General features: G+C 42.3%; 1 protein-coding gene across 1 annotated transcript in view; it reads left to right on the forward strand.

Annotated features, from left to right (window-relative positions):
* The first annotated feature begins 3,384 nt into the window (after positions 1-3,384).
* Positions 3,385-18,483, forward strand: part of LOC124605579 (NADPH--cytochrome P450 reductase) — a 221,716-nt gene continuing 206,617 nt past the window's right edge. Inside the window, exon 1 of the mRNA XM_047137360.1 lies at positions 3,385-3,660. The gene's annotated coding sequence lies outside the window, so the exon portion shown is untranslated. The remainder of the gene's footprint in view (positions 3,661-18,483) is intronic.

Here is an 18,483-nt window from a genome sequence, read left to right on the forward strand (position 1 = left end):
TAGTAGCCTATTATATGCAATTAAAATCAGTTTTCTCACTGCTACTTTCGCCAGGGAACCGAATATCAGCTACCTTACTGAGTGTATTGGTTGCATGCCTAATAATGCTCCAAACTGCTCTCGAATTTTTTTTGTGCTTGGTTTTTGCCTTTTTCATGGCATGGTAAATGATGTTGGAACACTGCCAGTACGTCTCTTTAATTTCTGATTAGAGCTACACGTCCTTTGGTACAAGGTACTGTAATTTCAGATGCTTGTCACCCTATCTCTAGACTTCCACTGCAATTGTTACTTACTCTTTGTAAAGGGAACTGGATTCATACTGTTGTCAGAATATTTTTAATAAAAAAGAATTAGAATTCCCATCTATTGTGTATCCTTAGAAAAATAATTCTCGTTGTTCGCCCCTACAAATTCTAACTGAATAGTGTAACTGAGTCGGCATTTTCATTTCTGTGAAATGTTACTTTCCCTTCTTAGTTAAACCAGATTAAAGGGGATAATTTGTTACTGCCATTTGACCGCTATGCTCAGAGAAACCATTTATTATCGGGCTCACATCTATTTCATGTAAGACATTTGGATTTAGAAATAATTTGTAAATTACAGTTGCGCTGTGTCCTATTCTTCTTGATAGAAATGTTACTGTCGGAATCAAAACCAGAATGGGCAGTGCCTTCGATCAAAAGCACAACATAAGATCAGCATTGAAATTTCCGCCCACAGTTACTGCCCTGTTAGTTTCATTGCTTAATGAGGTTTCATACATTTGCTTTAGTGCACCTGTAAACTCACGTAACGACTAACGTATGCTTTTCTATTACTAAAGCACAGCACTCAAAGAGCCGTTCAATGTAGTATTCACTTTGGTTTGTGGCCTGGGAATTTATTCCATTTTTTGTGTATATAGGCGCTACCTCATTCCTCATATTACAACTAACTGTACCCGCCTAGGTGCATCCACACAAAGTTTGACTTCCACATGATATCTATTACACGTATAATATCTGCAGAAATATCTTTAAGCCGCGCGGTCTAGGGCGCCTTGCCACGGTTCGCGCGGCTCCCCCCGTCGGAGGTTCGAGTCCTCCTTGGGGCATTGCTGTGTGTTGTCCTTAGCGTAAGTTAAAGTTAGATTAAGTAGTGTGTAAGTCTAGCGACCGATGACCTCAGCAGTTTGCTCCCATAGGAACTTACCACAAATTAAAAAAAAAAGAAAAAAAAAGCTTTCGGAATTTTCGCTTACTTTTAGTAATGTGAGAACGTCACTTTCCTGGGAAGATTCGAAAGAGCGCACACTCTGCTGCTGAGCTAAATATTAATTCATATTACTTGTTCAACGAGCTTCTTACGTTGTATTGCAAAAGTCCAAATTTATTATGACTCTTGCCTTTTGTGCTATCCAAATGGTTGGTTTTTGCTTCTACACTTATTTTGTAAATGTGTCGATAGTTGTTTAGCAGCTCGGTCTTTCAGAAAAACATACCCTAAAAATGCCTAGTGAATATATTGGTAATCACGGTGCTCGGACACACAGTGCCCTTGTCACATTAAATGTTCCTGGAAATTAGTCTTGCAAGTAACTTCTTATTGTAAACATACGGATGTAGACCATGGCGTATGTGGTGCGACCGTGTGAGAGGCGAATCATATCACACACATGTGTTTCAGGCTATCCCCAACGCCTCTAATAATAGCTAAATTATTTTCTTTGTCAAGATATTTCCCCATGGAACTTAAATAACAGATGTCATCACTAAGTCCTGCAATGCTTTTAAAAATACCACTTACCTTGTAATCCCTGTCCAGATTGGGCATTTCTTACTTACTTGGACATTTTCTTGCTTTCCATGAAAAACCTGCTTCTTGGTCTTTTGAAACTTATGGCTACTAATAGTTTTAACTTGCGTTCTTTTCCTGTTTCGACAGTGTTTCCCAACGTCTTGGGTTGTCTTTACACTTTTGTCGACAGTCTCCAGAGCAGTGAAGCTGATGGAAACGTCTAATCTGAGTTTAAGCAGACTTGCATCTTTTCTCAAACCACGTGCCTTATTTAACAGATCTGATCACAGTCCAATCATCTACCCTGTAGTTAAGCTTACTGCTGTTAAGTGCAGCTCTCAGCTGTTCTAATTCTGTTCTTAACGCTGCCAGATCAGCTATGACTTTTAAAATCAGTTGCTTCTTCTCCATAATCGCGGAGCGATAAGAGCAATTGCCGGCCGAAGTGGCCGTGCGGTTAAAGGCGCTGCAGTCTGGAACCGCAAGACCACTACGGTCGCAGGTTCGAATCCTGCCTCGGGCATGGATGTTTGTGATGTCTTTAGGTTAGTTAGGTTTAACTAGTTCTAAGTTCTAGGGGACTAATGACCTCCGAAGTTGAGTCCCATAGTGCTCAGAGCCATTTTTTGATAAGAGCAATTATTACAGGATCAACGTCTAGTCACATCGCCATGCAAGATGGTTGCTTCACAATATCCAACATGCAAGAACTGTAGACAGTCTCTCTTACTCCTCAGCGGTAGTTTCCACATTTATTCACTGGGAAGATATTTTTGTTAGTCGACACAGATGTTCAACGATAAACAGCGATTACGCGAGATTTGGTTGTTAATTTAATGTAAACAATTGGGTAATTTTATAGAAGAAATGCGTTTATGTAATATACAAATATCACTGATTTAGCTAAATATTATGTTATTAACCCCGTACCGCCGGGCGTCGCGTATTCGTCGCGAATACGCATCATACCAGTGCGGCTAGTAAGTGTAAGATTGACTGTTTTCGAGCGCCAGCGACAGTGGGTGCAAATTCTACAAGAAGCTACCAACGCTTCTGAAGTGAGCTGCCATGTCCTAAGCGTTTCGGGTGTTTCTAGAGCGACTTTTTTTTTTTTTTTTTTTTTTTTTTTTGTAGTCCCTGAAGAAATGTGTTCAGACATTGTGGGTTAAATATTTAAATGTTTTTAACTGTAAAGAAGCATATGCTAAAACTACACCTACAGATGCACTAAAAATAAACTTTTTTGTCACTAAAATATCGAATTTAGCGGCGCTTGCGAACTTCAACGATCTTTCTGTTATCAGTGTTGCCAACGAGCACCTACAAGTTATAAAACCCGTTGTTACATTGTGTTTGGTTAGGCAGCTTCATTTTCTTCCATTTGACGTTTACACTTACTGTGTTTCAACAACGGCATGTCCAGTGCTGTGCGAGGAGACCGCACTCGTTGAGATAGGGATGAATTTGCATAAAGCGTAAGCGTAGTTATCCGCGTGAACTTCGAACTCGGCGCTAATTTTCTTGGATGACGTAGATGCTACCGTAGTTCCTCGAGCGGCCGTGTGAGGCACTGCCGTCGAGCTCCGCCTGCAGGCCAGCTGTTGCAAGCAAAAGCAAAGTCGTTGATAGCGGAGAGGCATTTCAGTGCCGATATCTGTAGGTCGTTGGTGGTGGAAGTTGTGGAGTTGTGCGGCTTAACTAGTGCGTGTTTACGCGTGGAGGGACTGGTAGTAAATTCTTTGTTATTTGTCTCTAGCCCGTAAATTCCGGACAGTAGTGAAGTCAAACAAAAGTCAACGACGTAACATTAGCATATCAAGATTGCACTCTCCGGACGTGGGGAACATCTTTGATACTGAAGAGCAAACAACATCTTAGGTAATGTATTTGTAATTAACAGTTACGGAAGGTTTAAGGGTATTGAATTGTAACAATATGTGCAAACATAACCTAACAAATTACGCTCATGTACGTTGATAGTTCTTCGAAGAGCAATCATCCTGTTCCATACATTAAGCACTTGACGTTTATTATAGTCCTGAGAATAACAGAGTTTTTCTTCCTATGTGTATGTAAATGATAAAAAGTGTGAAGTGTAGTAGGAAACAAGGCGATATATTTGTCAGCATAAAAGTTTTTTGACATGAATATATTAAATTCCTGTATATGTTTGTCTTAAAATTTGCAGATGCTTTGTATTATAATGTGAGCGAAAACTTGGTATCTTCATATTGTTGTACCGGTTGCCACTTAGATACATCAACATTTGTAGCAAGAAAAGAGGTAGATCGCGAAGTTCGAAATGTAGAAAGACACCGACGTACCACTTGCTGTTGTACGCGAGAGAATTCAATCTGGCGTCAGTCCATGTTCGGTACTTTCTCCCCGTGGAGAAAGCAGGATACTAACTTATAGTTACTGTTATTCCACAGGGCTACGAAATAATATGAAAGTAAGCTGGGCTCAGAATTAAAGGCTTTCTCACGTCAATATAATTTTTTGCTACAAAAACCGAAATTTTCATAGTGAATCGTTGAATCCTTCAGTTCCCTGGAGACCTTTGCGCTAGCAACTTTTTTGAAGTAGGTGACGAAGACCATTCGAGAAACAGGTAACATGTTACGTAATCGAGAGCTTGTCTAGCTACCAGCCGAACAGCGCAAATATTTTGTATTAAATTGAGAGAAGAAAATCGACTACGGCACTGTTGGAGAACATTTGTCAACAGCATAGTTCCTGGAACCCGTAGACATTGTCCCACAGAGCGTGCAAATGTTTGTATGCTAAATCGTAGTTTTTCAAAGCGTCTCTTTGGCATTAGGACAAAAAATCACGTGGAAACATTTACTTGCTTGTTTACGAGTAATGATTACTTTTGGAACTGGCCTAGTCGCTTGCTTGTTGCTTAAGTTACCCCTGGTCCCATCTTTCACTTTCCCCGCGTCATGTCTGCCCGCGTAAGATTTGCCCTTGACTTAATCTATATCTGCGTCCCGAATTTAATTTTTGCCGGAATCTATTCTGTATTAGTTTCTTAACTGTTCTTGGAAGATTATTTGTACAACAGCGAGACAGCGAGTTGAAAGTGAAAGTAAGTGGATGAACTACTTTGAGTAAAGCTATTTTCGAGAAAAGCAGTTTGCCATTTTTCTTGTCGGTTTCCCCCTTCAGTTTCGGAGCACTTAGTAGAGTTGGGTTTGCTGTGTTCAGGCAATTCCACTGGACTGCCCTCTGACAGACTTATAAATCTTCTCTAGTGACTTCGGTGGTGTCGACAGTTTTTGATACGTACATCTCACATGGGAGAAAAAAGCAGTAATTTAGGATCGTTCTAATCTGCTGCTGCAAAGTACCAAGGCTGTGTACATTGTGCTGAGATAAAATTCCGAAGGAAAGTTTTACATAATAAGCTCTAAATTGTCAAACAAAGTAGTCTGGTCTCGGCGGACTTAAACAGTTTGTATAAGCAAACAACAATCAGAGATCAACTTACAACTCGAGTTACCATTCCACGGAGATATTCATTCTAATCTCATATTAACAGTTGGATGCATCTATAGTCAGGATGTTCGACAATATTCGTGTATCAGGCAGACTGCAAATCGGTATGTCACTGAATGTCGACCATACGGGGACCAAGCTGTTTCATACATCCCCGCTAAGAAGCCAATTGCGCGGAGATGAGCAAGGGGATACAGACGTCATTCTTTTTGATGGTGGCATTTCACCGTCATCGTTATCGTTAGTTGTTTTGTACCCGATCTGCCAAAGGCGTTTGTGTGCATCGGGATACTCTAGGTAAGCTTTGTAGAATTCATGCTTTTACAAACGGGTTTGCGCTGAGTACCGGTACAAGTAATGCTGGATGGGCAGAAAATTTTAAAAATCATGGAGGGGCGATTTTGAGTCCAGTGATAGCTGTTCTATACTGTATATTTGATTTATTTATTCATCCAAAGTTCATTTCACAAAGACCTAGAATTTTTCGTCATAATAATCAAAATACACATATAGAGTATACAAGTATGTTTTTAGGAGGATAGGACGGGTGGTTGACCGTGCCTCTGATCAAGGAATCATCATGGTTTTTGCTTGAAATTATTTAGGAATAGCGTAGACAACCTAAATCGGATGGCTAGGCGGAGCAAACTCCATTCTTCTGCACAGCCTCATTCTTTTGGCCCCTATTGTGCAATGTCATTTGATTTTCACGAGATAGCCTGTAATGTGAATGACCTACTTAACATACATCGAGCAGAGTTAGTAATTTTGCATGGTATTTAATGCCGTCAGAGAGAAATCGACAAAAGAAACTGTTAAAAATGTGTTACAAAGAATTATTAAGTAGGTCCTCGAAATTAAAAATGGACTCGCTCGCAAACAACAAATAGAATAACTCCCATACAGGTGAATCATATGAATAGGAGTCAATAAATAAGGTGCAGTGGTTCAATTTTTTTCTGTGTGCGTGTTGAAGAAGAAACAATTATACTGAAGTGCTCAAACGACTACCTTCGGCAACTTTTGTTCCTCGTCATTGTTTTCATATTATTACTAGTCTTGAGAAAGAAACAACACCTCAACATATTTAGAATATTTCCGTTTATTATAAAATGTTTTATAACTGCCTGGGGCAACTCAAACCTTAGAAGTGTTCATGCTTAACGTGACATTGTCTAGCTAAGCGAGACATTGAGTTGCTATGTTAGCTCTGTACATTGGAAGCTGTGTATGGGGGGACATTTCATTCACTTAATAGGAATAGCATGTTTTACCTCTCACTTACAAGGAAGTTTTGAACTGTGCAGTAGGGACAAGTCTTAAATTTTACGAAATAGCTACTGCGTCGAATACCTCTATTCTTAAAATGATTGTTGTTATCGAATTCTGATGTGCTTTGGTCAGTCAGTAAATTTGTTTCTGTTTCTATCAATCATGTCATTACTACTTTCGAGGCAGCGTGGAAGGTATTCCTCATTTATTGGGTGACTATGTACCCATTACTATCCTCTTATCTTCATAGAGTGAGTGCAAGAGAAGACAATCCTGCGCTGTAAAAAAACTACTCATTTCATTGTTACAATAGTCCGTTATGCAGAAGACACTGCTTATCCTTCCCACCCATGAGACAGAATATCAAATTCCGAATGTCTCATGAGGGACCTATGAAGTGTCTGCCCCTAAGACTATTGGGAAAAGCCCCGTAAATTAGGTGGGAATCGTGCAATATACAAAGTGCGCGTACGAAATCAGATTCAAACGTTTATGTTTGTTGTGTAATTTTCAAATATTAGGTAAAGAAATAAAACTGCATTCATCAGTGTGTATGAGAGAGTGATGTTATATAGTTTTGGTGGGTAAGAGGAGAAGCGGAAAGCTTAACTGGAACTTCTTTGACGCTTGAAACATTTTATCGGGCCGGGACTCGAACTGTGTTTTACTACTTACAGAACTACTAAGCACTAATGGGAACCTGTTCTAAGGCTTCATTCTGCCAGTTCGTTGTAGCTTACACTATGAATGGCTTTCACCACTGGCAATGCTGCTTGCATTAAGAACTTATTTCCTCTTCCCTCCTCTCTTCGTCGTTGAACGATGAATCTTGTGTTCCGAAAAATACTTCTGAGCAGAAGACAGGGGTACTAGTTTAAGTGAAACAGAACTTAATCCTCTTTAGGTGTTCGTTGCAAGTCGGACAGCTCTATTTGCGGCGGCATGCCTACACTGTGAGCAGCGTTTAGTTATGCCAGTCGTCACCAAGTGACGTCTGGTCGAGCGTTACGCGGAATCTTGTGCCTTAGCACGTGCTGGACTCGCAGCTATCAGAACGCAGAGGTCCCGCGTTCAAGGTGACACGGCGGCGCACAGTCAGGGTCATGTGCCTCTCCCTTCCAGTGGCACAGACGCATTAAGAAGCGCTTCTTCGCTGCAACACTGAGGCACAAATTGGAACACTGACAGAAAGTGAAAGTGACGCTTTGTGGTCATTCATTAGTGATAACACTGAAACATCACAACCATCCGGTGCTTCCCATTAATGAGAAGGCCTCATCACGAAAAAAAAAGCTCGTTCACATATACAAGCAACCTTGTAAACAGCCTATGTGATAACGCATTCGTTCGATAAGCGATTTTTCTACTTTCGTGGCATTTCGCGATCATTAAGAACGACTGAGAGAGGCGTAGTAGTGTCCACCGAGTCGTCACATTTTCCACCAACTAGACAATGTGGAATGTAAATGGCGTTAAGCTTTTGTAAGTTTATATGTTAGAGCCAGAAACTATCCTAGGATCAACATTAGACTGCCGAAACTCTGCATTTGTTGCGTAACCCACGTACAGTCGCCGAGCTCCGCCTCTGTAACATGAACGTTGACGAAAAAATGCCTAATAGCCCTTGAGACTAGGGATATGCTCGTAGTCATATGCGAGAACCGTAGTGGTGGATTGAGACGTGTGAGAGATGACAGACTCGCAGCCATAAATTCGACTCAGCTGAGCAGTAGTGAGTTGAGTTAGAGCGAAAAATAGTAGCAAGCAAGATCACTTCAGACCGGCCATGGAATTGAGCCATGTTGTGGGAGGGATGAAAGGTACTACCATACGTGGTCTGTGGTTTCCCTTGTTAGGCGAAGCTGAACGAAAATATTAAACATTATCTGCAATGTTTGCTGGCTGTTAATATTTATTTTTATTTTATATGAGCGAGGTTTCTACGGCTGCCGCCGCCTCTCGCATCCCAATCTCCATCGTTCACGGTCATTCCAGTCTTCTTCATTAAGACCACTCGCCGCCATTGCTTCGTTGACGTCGTCTTTCCAGCATCTCGCAGGTCTACCGCGCTTTCGTCTTTGATGCGGAGTCCATTGCCATACCCGTTTTGGCCATCTTGTGTCTGGTATATGCTGTAAGTGACCATACCAGAGTAGGCCCTTCCTTTCTATGTAGTCTAAGATTGTGCTTTTGACATTGATAACATCTCTGATCCTATCATGTCCATTATGGTCAAGTCTGGAGTATCCACAACTCAGTCTCCAGAAATCCATCTCGACAGCCAGCAGGCGATCTTTCTGCCTCTGAGTTAGTTCCCACAACTCTGCATCATATGTTGTGATACTTTCAATCATTGTGTGGTAGATAGTATGTTTTGTTCAGCGCGTTATGTTTTTGTTCCAGAGAATACCATTTAGTTGTTTTATGGCTCGCTTGCCCTGGCCTATTTTATTGTTTACATCATCCATACTTCTACCATTGGATGACAGTGTCACTCCCAAGTACTTAAAAATATGACACCCTTTAACAGAATCAGAACCGAGCTGTAAGTCGTTATCAGTATTTTCTCCCACTTTCAGATATTCTGTTTTAGATACGTTTATGACAAGATCCCATTTTTCATATTCTTCTTTTAATTTGCGGAGCATGTAATTTGCATCTTCCTCATCTCCAGTTACTAACACTTGGTCGTCAGCAAAACAGAGTGAACAAGACCTCGTCGTCTATAGGGACACCCATTCCTCCGCATTTCCTTTTCCATGATTTTAGTGTCTCCTCTAGGTAGATCTTAAAGAGTGTAGGGGCAAGTGTGCATCCCTGGCGTATTCCATTTGTCACCTCAAACTCCTGAGATAGTTGATTTCTCACTTTAACCATTGCCGTACAACCTTGGTAGAGGAGTCTGACAGCTTTCACATAGCTCGGTGACACACCATTATCAATTAGACTTGACCATATCTTGTTCTGTGGAACTGTGTCATAAGCTTTCTGGAGGTCTACAAAGACAAGGTGGGTTGTAAGGCCCCTTGCTGTCCTTTTCTCCACTAGGTTTTTGAGGGTAAATACTCCATCAGTACAGGTGCGACCAGATCTGGATCCATTTTGTTCTTCAGATTCAGTTATTTCTTCTTCTATCCTCCTTTTTAGGATACGGCCATAGACTCTCGCCATGGATGGCATCACACTAATACCACGATAATTGCACAATTCCTCCTGTTGCCCTTCTTAAATATTGTTGCCTTTTTCCACTCCTTTGGGGCTTCGTCACCTCTAAGGCATTTGTCAAAAATCATTGCCAATATCTGAGTTTTGACGGTGCTGCTTTAACCAGTTCTATATAAATATTTATATGTATTTATCTATATAAATATTTATTATAATTATATTAATATATTGCTGAGACTTTCGGGTGTTGCGATGAATATCGCTGAAATTTCCCCGTAGTAAGACAGACAAACGGCTTGTCGTGGTCTACTTGAAGTGTGTCCCATATGTAGAAGTATTTGTACTTTGTACACGAGGTGTACCAACGTGTAGGTAGGCTTATCAATACATATGAGCTTCCCGAAGTTTCGACCGTTCAGTAGCCGCAAACATGCCAACAAAGTTAATCTGTCTGTCCTATGAATGTAGTTAGCTGAGGTGCTTGTGTGTAGCTTTCCCTATTTTCTGATAGAGAACTTTTGAGGCGGCGACCTGTTTCAGAACTTTCACTTCACATTTCATCCTACTTCCATAGGAGACACTTCCGCTTCCGATTGTGCTTTATTTGTCGACTTTCCACCTGTACTGCGCATTGATTACATGAGTGGCTAGCGTGTGGCAATGTAGGTAACCGACCCTCTGTACCTGATCTAACATTTCATTCTTGTAGTAGTTTTTTCAATTAAGTCTACCAGGTTTTGACCAGCGGAAGTCCTTTTCGCCGAGGAACTTGCACACTCCGTAAAACGTATTTATTCCGAGGTAATTCTGCTGCTACATTCAATCTGGGTTGGGCTGTTTTAAAACTCTGAAGCAAAGTCTTATTTCTGTTGTAAGAAAAACAGTTTTTCAATAATTCGTCAAATCTGTAGCAAAACTTCATCCTTCTACGACTATCTTCGACTGACGAATACCATCTGACACATTTTACAGGTCAAAGTAGAATGAACTACCTGCCCATGATTACGATATGCTCCAAGTATGCAAGTAAAACACTGGAAGCAAGTGGGCCTATTCCATGGCACGGCGTCATCTAGCATACAACCACATGACTGACTGTAGTACAGCATATCGAAGCTGCAAATCACAATTTAAAGATTGTTATTTCTGTTTTGCATTGTTCATTTTTACTGTTACACTCATTTTGTTTTTGATTGGGGTATTGCTTGTTCCATTGTGTGCCGCATAAATTTTTTATTGCATTATTAACTTGAGTGCATAGGTGTCCGCAAGGGGATGGATGGGGAGCAAGAGGAGCACTTGCCGCCCTCTGCGCCCCCCCCCCCCCCCCCCACACACTTTTTCGAATGTGCTCCAGCACACAGTTTTAATCTGCCAGGAAGTTTCATATCAGCGCACACTCCGCTGTAGAGTCAGAATTTCATTCTAGAAATATCCCCCAGGCTGTGGCTAAGCCATGTTTCCGCAATATCCTTTCTTCCAGGAGTGCTAGTTCTGCAAGTTCGCAGGAGAGCTTCTGTGAAGTTTTGAAGGTAGGAGACGAGGTACTGGCGGAATTAAGGCTGTGAGGACGGGGCGTGAGTCGTGCTTGGGTAGCTCAGTTGGTAGAGCACTTGCCCGCAAAAGGCAAAGGTCCCGAGTTCGAGTCTTGGTCCGGCACACAGTTTTAATCTGCCAGGAAGTTTCATTACAGCACGTATTTGTTTTAGTTTGTGACAGAGAAACTATTCCTCGTGACACAGTCAAGAAACACTGACTTCGTGAGGATACCATGGAGAACTGCGTCTAACTTCAGAACTGATGCTATGTAGAGGTGTCAGATACAGTTTTGAGGGGTGATTTTTGACTATTCTCAAGCGAGTACACAAAACGATAACTTGAAGACGTTAATTGGCTTATGCGCGTACGCACACACAATATATATTTAACTGCGTTGCAGACGGTACTTCTCATTGTCACATATTAAGATTTTTTTTTTAGTTTCCCTCACGGATGGAACGTTGGACAAGTAATTTACTTTCTCATTCGCTATTGAAACAGTCTGTGGGGAGCTGAAGATTATTCGTGGATTCCACCCTGAAAGCAGTTCCTTGGAATTTTCTCAACATGTTTTCCTGAGTATTTGCCTGCCAGTCGACGTTTTAACATTCCTCCGAACATCCCGTGACTCAACCCTTTAATCATTTGCTCTGTCCTTCGCATTGTAGACCGGTTGATCGCTGTTAGTGAACCTGCTGTGCATCCCACACGCTTGAGCACATTATTCCATTCCAGCATCCTTGTGGAGGGTCTAGGAAAACCACGGAAAACGCCACTCAGTGTTGTTGGACGGGATTTCAAAGTCCGCTCTTCCAGAATGCGAGTCCAGGTGTCTTGAGAAAATTCTCTCGGTACGACATAATCACATCTCGAAATGAAACTAAAGGAGTACGCCACGTAGCTCAGAATGTTTCCTCCAGTCTGCAACGCCGGCAGTGGTTGGGCGTCGCGCCCAGAGTACGAGGGAGGCAGCCAGTTACGCCGAGGGCAGTCAAGTGAGGTGTCGCCCGCGGGGGCCCGCCTGGACATCGCTGGCCGGTGGCTGCTGACCATTGGCTTCTGGCCACTGGCTAGCACTGGGCAGCAGGCGTGGCAACGCTGCACACCCGAAACTCGGGATGCACGCGTCTGCGGAAATATCCGCTCTGCTCGTCCGGCCGCTGCGTTGAACCCGATTGACAGCCACAGGGTGAGGCATGCGGCTCCTGGTCACGTCCGCCAATAAGCTCACTGAACTGTACAGGACCTATGGTGTCAGTAGCCCAGCTACTAAGGCTTTGTCGTTCAATACGAATGTCCGGAACCTCATGCTACAGCAGAGCTTTATTCATGAACTAGCTGTATACCTGGCGTTGCCCGGGTGTATATTTATTCCAATGTTCTTATTAGTCCATCTCCTCCTCCTCCCCCCCCCCCCCCCCCCTCTGTGCGCCTCCCCCACCGCCAATCTGACCTTCTCTTCCCGCCCCTAGCCGGCCGAAGTGGCCGTGCGGTTAAAGGCGCTGCAGTCTGGAACCGCAAGACCACTACGGTCGCAGGTTCGAATCCTGCCTCGGGCATGGATGTTTGTGATGTCCTTAGGTTAGTTAGGTTTAAGTAGTTCTAAGTTCTAGGGGACTAATAACCTCAGCAGTTGAGTCCCATAGTGCTCAGAGCCATTTGAACCATTTTTTTCTTCCCGCCCCGTATCTATGCTCATCTCCTCCTTCACTCTTACTGTCTGTCCATCTCCTCCTGCCCCGAATCTCTCCACGTTATCACTCTAACCCCAATAGGAGGCTGGTAGTTCTTACCCCCACAGTATTTCTTTTCTAATTGTAACTAATATGTGTGCCAAATTTGGTTAAAATTGTTCAGGCGTTTAGGATGAGCTTTTTATCCATGGCTTTGCGCGCCTACGCACATGTCAAGCGTATTTCGCGTCTTCATACATGTGCAAGTAGCTCTGTCTTTTTACGCTTTCACGACTAAAGCCCTGAACTGATTTCCATAAAATTTGGTAGTGGAATAGCTTGAACGCTGAGGATTTGAAGAATATAACGCAAAATATGGAACAAAAATTGCTCATTGAAAAAGTGTTTACTATTTGACTTTTGAACTTTATCATGTTTGTGAAGATGCTTTTATTGGTTGTGTTCTACGTAATACGATTCAATGTAATGCTTACACAATCCTCTACGTGTTTAACCGATACTTTCATACTAATATCACTCACAAGTCCGTCACGTATTAGCCGCTGAGCGTCATGTGTCTCTCGTAACTTCCACGATTCGGTCAAACACGTGCGAATAGGTTGTGGTCATGTCGTTAGCGTTCCTGTTTGTCGTTCATGCGTTGCCGGGCTCGATCCCTTCCCGGTCCTCTCTATCTCTCTCTCTCTCTCTCTCTCTCTCTCTCTCTCTCTCTCTCTCTCTCTCTCTCTCTCCGAACATCCCAACCGGTATCGCCTGGCCAGTAAAGCCATACGCACACTTCGTCTTATTTTACTGTTTCGCGAGCGCAGCAGTGGGTAACAGCTAGAGTACAATGCTTATGTAATCATCAACGTAATTAATTCATGCCATCCATATTAAATTATAAATGCGAAAGTAGCTCTGTTAAATTTTCGCTACTCTACCGCTAAACCGATTCCGATTAAATTTGGTATAAGAATAGCTTGAACAGTGAGGAAGAGCTAGGCCACTTTATAAAGTTGTATCTTTTTGGGTATTATTCACCTTTTCAAATGTGGTGTACGTGAGTAGGACGCAGATGACGCTGGCGCGCTGGTCGGTAACTCTTAGGTTTTGTAGATTATTCAGTGCCAGTGAGAAACCTTTGTTATTGAGAGCGTGGTTTATGATATTGATGTGCTACACCACTTGGCATTGCTGAAGAGTTCTGCTGCAGATACAACAATAAAATAGGACGGTGAGCCCGAGAACTGTATTTAAAACTAATACTGTGAGCCTTGCAAACGTAAGTGTGATTAACAGCATGGTTTCAAAAGAACTCAAGCGGCGAATGTTACTCGGATCCTGTAAACCTCAGAACAATCTGATGTCTGCCGGAACTTAGATTCGGAACATCAGGTGCTTTAATGGCTTCACAGACATTAGAACAGTCACGAGCGGTCGCATTTTAGACGCTGAGGGTCAGGCGCATCTTTTCCGAGACGCGTGAAGACCTAAAAAGAGCCATGCGGTTATATGTGGAACGTCGGGAGCCCCTTGTCAGACTGCATTTCTCTAGCATCTATTAACTGACTATGTTAATCATAAATTAGTCATCTGAGGGAAGGATAAAAAATGTAAAAATGTAGACGTTATAATGCACTGAAATGGAAGGAAGAAGTGGTTGGCGTTTGCTGTTCTGGTGGCAAAACCTCACATCCAGTACCAGGCGAACCAAAGGAACTCCTGTAACTCTACTTCTGCACGAATGTAGTGAAACGAGGCCTGTCTTAAATGTAATTAGAAAATACAATGCTTTCAGATTCGACATACAGCAAAGTAATACACACATTCATTATGTACCTACATTTCTTATACATACGTCTCTAAACCAGTATATATGCAGACGTCTCGAAAAATTACTTACTTGCTTGCTTACTCACTGTAAGTTATCATAACAAAACCACTGATATGCGAGCGAAGCAAAAGGCAACAGCCGGCATTTAATATATTTCAACGCATTTGTGCACATGTTTCACCTGTATCTGACGCAGCTCAAAACTTATGACTTCGTATCTGCTGAACTATATGCTGTACAGTGATACAATTTTGCAGGTACATCTAGTGGTATATCTGCCTAATGTCTGCAAAATGTGTTGTGAATAGACTTAAAAATACAGAAGTAGTACGTTAAAAGATCGTTCACGGTGCGACAGTTTTCACGCATCTCACTATTTGACATCATATCTCCTGAAATGTGTGTGTCGTACAACGATACATTTTTGGAGGTACATTCAGCAACATACGTAGATACTGTTTGTGAAACGTGTTGCGAATAAAGTTCGTAGTAAAGAAGCAATAAATTAAATCGTCATGCTTCATGCGTCAGTTTTATTGCGTGTACAGCGAAAATTTAATCAGCCTTAAACGTTTTTACTTTCATTTTGTTGGGGTCGTCAGCGAGAAAAAGTTTCGTAAGTGTTTGAAATTGTGTGTAAAGTTTGTTGAGATCTCTTAGTGCTCTCATTCTCAAATACTGGATGACAGAAGTATAGGCACTTGCGCGTCCTGGGCTATGCTGCTTTTTCACCCTCACCCCTTTGATAAATGATTCGTTCCCCCCCGCCCCCAGAAATGATTTCCATGCAATATGTGATATATGAACCAAGTTTGGTTGAAATCGATCCGGTGGTTTAGGAGGAGGTGGATTAAGTCTACTGGGAGTACCATCTTCAGTAAGAAGCTGCTAGTAAAGCGAGTGCTTGATGAGATTGGCTTGGATACTACACTCCAACCACGTGAGGTGCAGTGACTATCTCGCCAGGATAACCCATCGAATCAGCATGACACGGCCCTCTGGCTGGGGCTGGCGCAAACTATTCTCAGCCATCAACATCCGTTAAGCATGCAGAATTGCTGCGTTCACATCATCTCCTTCGGCACATTGCAAACGCCTAGACAACTCCTATGTAAGGCACTTGCCGCAGTCCAGGTGGATCTACCTTACGATGGTGGCAGAGGGTACTTCGTGTACTACTGTTGCGCCCCCGCTTTCCTGTTCCGAGCGACCGCTACGGTCGCAGGTTCGAATCCTGCCTCGGGGATGTATGTATGTGATGTTCTTAAGTAGGTTAGGTTTAAGTAGCTCTAAGTTCTAGGGGACTGATGATCTCAGAAGTTAAATCCCATAGTGCTCAGAGCCATTTGAACCATTTGATTTTTCCTGTTCCAACCGCGAATGGTCTCCAGGAAGAACGATTGTTGTTATGTCTCCATGTGAGCTCGAATATCTCTAATTTTACCTTCGTTATCTTCACGCGAGATATGCCTAAAATGAAGCAATATATTGGTTCTATTCTAGAAACTTATGCTCTCGGAATTTGAACAGGTAAACCACTCCGTAATGCATAACGCCTCTTTTGTAACGTCTGCCACAGGAGTTGGATGAGCATCTCGACATTTTCGCGCCTACTAAATGAACATGTGACGAAATGCAATGCTCTTCTTTGAATCTTCTATTTCATCTATCAATTCTATCTGATGGGGCGACCAGAATGACGAGCAATGATCAAATATCCGAAGGGTTTTTTCCAATGAAGCTGTATGACATATGTCTTTCCTTTGATTAGCTTTCGGTCATTCAACGTTATAGAGCTCCGTACGCACACTCCTCTGCTATTTGATAGGTGTGACACATTCCAGCAGAAGAGCAACAGACCTCATATTTGCAATAAGACTGTTACTGGAAAAGTATTGGGAAAACGGAAGAGATCACATCGTGTTACGGAATTGGAAAAAGCGTATGACAGTGTGCCATAGTGAAGATATGACAGTGAAAAGCTAATGATTCCAAACTCCCTCATAAGGAAGGCGCAAATGCTACATAAAGGCTGCAAAAGCTGTGTATTGTTGGGTAATGGGAGATCGGACTGTTTCAAAAAATAGAGGAGTGCAGCTGTGTAGTGCACTTTTTATTGCACTCATGGGTGTGATTATAATGGAAATCACCGAGAGAGAGAGAATTGTGATCTCAGTGCTTTAATCTTTGCTGACCATGAAGCTATTTGGTGAGAAACAGAAGTTCAGGGAAGGTTAGATGACTGGAACTCAGAGGTTAAGAAGTACCAGCTAACAGTAAGCAAGACAAAACTGTAGCAATGATTTTGAGCGGTACCTTTGCCCAAGGCAATCTGATGCCAGATGGGGAAAAAATTGAATGTGCGGAAGCTTTCAGTTTCCTGAAAAGTTCAATGTCAAGGAATGGAACTGACAAACTAGAAGCACAAAACAGAGTAAGAAATGGATCTAATTTTTTTCATCAACGACAGAACTTTGGTGGGACAAAGGGGTTCCTGTGAGAGCCAAACAGACCACGTTTATATACCTCTTGAAGACTGAAATACAGCTTTGAACTCTGTGCAATTAAAAAGGCAGATCTGAGCAAGCTACAAGCATGTACAATGAAGTTTCTGCGATCAGCTTTGCAGAAGAGTAGAAGAGATAAAATTAGGAAGGAAGACATCAGAGGAGAGAGGCAAGTGGATCTGTCAGTGACTGAGAGACTGAGTACTGCACGGCTCAAGAGGTTTGGATATGTGAAGAGGATGAAGGGTAACTGTCTGTCAAAATAATACTTGCATATGAATGTGCAGAGGAAAATACTTGCGATGTTTGTGAGAAAAGTTAAGATTCTAACAACACCGTGAGAGACCTGGCAACTCTGTGTTGTTCTTGTGTAGACCTATGTTCGTCATGCTTTCCTGATGCTTAGAGTTTAAGCTACGTACGAACATCACGCGGTTTTTGAGAAAGTCAGCAGTGAAGTTGTTTTTGTTTTGTGTCTCGAAAATGGAACAGCGGTCTTTTCAGCAACGTTATGCCATAAAGTTTTGTGTTAAACTCGGGGAATCCGCGAGTGTAACTTTTGAAAAGTTTAAATAGGTGTATGGCGCAAATTCGTTATCGAGAACACAAGTTTTTCGCTGGTACAAATCTGTTTTGAAAGGCTTTGAACACGATGAAAATGGGAGACCTTTGACTTAAAAACCGACGAAAACGTTGAACTCGTGCGTGCTCTTGTGGCATCAAGGCGACGCTTAACAATAAGGGTGATGTACTTAAAAGGCTCAGGAAAAGGGTGAATCGGGTGAGACCGGATATTGCAGGCAAGTGGGTGCTGCATCATGACAACGCCCCATGTCACGTGGCCACTTCCGTCACGTAATTTTCGACCTCAAAAGACATGCCTGTTGTTCCACAGCCCCTCTAGTCACCTGACCTGAGTCCTTGTGACTTTTTCTTTTCCCAAAATTGAAAATGTCTGAAAAGGACTTCATTTTGGGACTCTGGAGAACAGTCAAGCGAATGTAACAAACATGTTAAAAGCCCTACCGACTGAAGCATTTCAGCGCTGCTTCCAAGACTGGGAACGACGATTCCGCCAGTGAGTAGCTGCCGAACGGAACTACTTTTAAAGAAACAATATTTTGTTTGAAAAAATAAATAAAAACTTAGGCAGATAAAAAATAAGTCTCGTTACTTTTCTCACACACCTCGTATAGGACGATGCAGA

This window comes from Schistocerca americana, chromosome 3, assembly GCF_021461395.2.
Source record: "Schistocerca americana isolate TAMUIC-IGC-003095 chromosome 3, iqSchAmer2.1, whole genome shotgun sequence".
Taxonomy (NCBI): domain Eukaryota; kingdom Metazoa; phylum Arthropoda; class Insecta; order Orthoptera; family Acrididae; genus Schistocerca; species Schistocerca americana.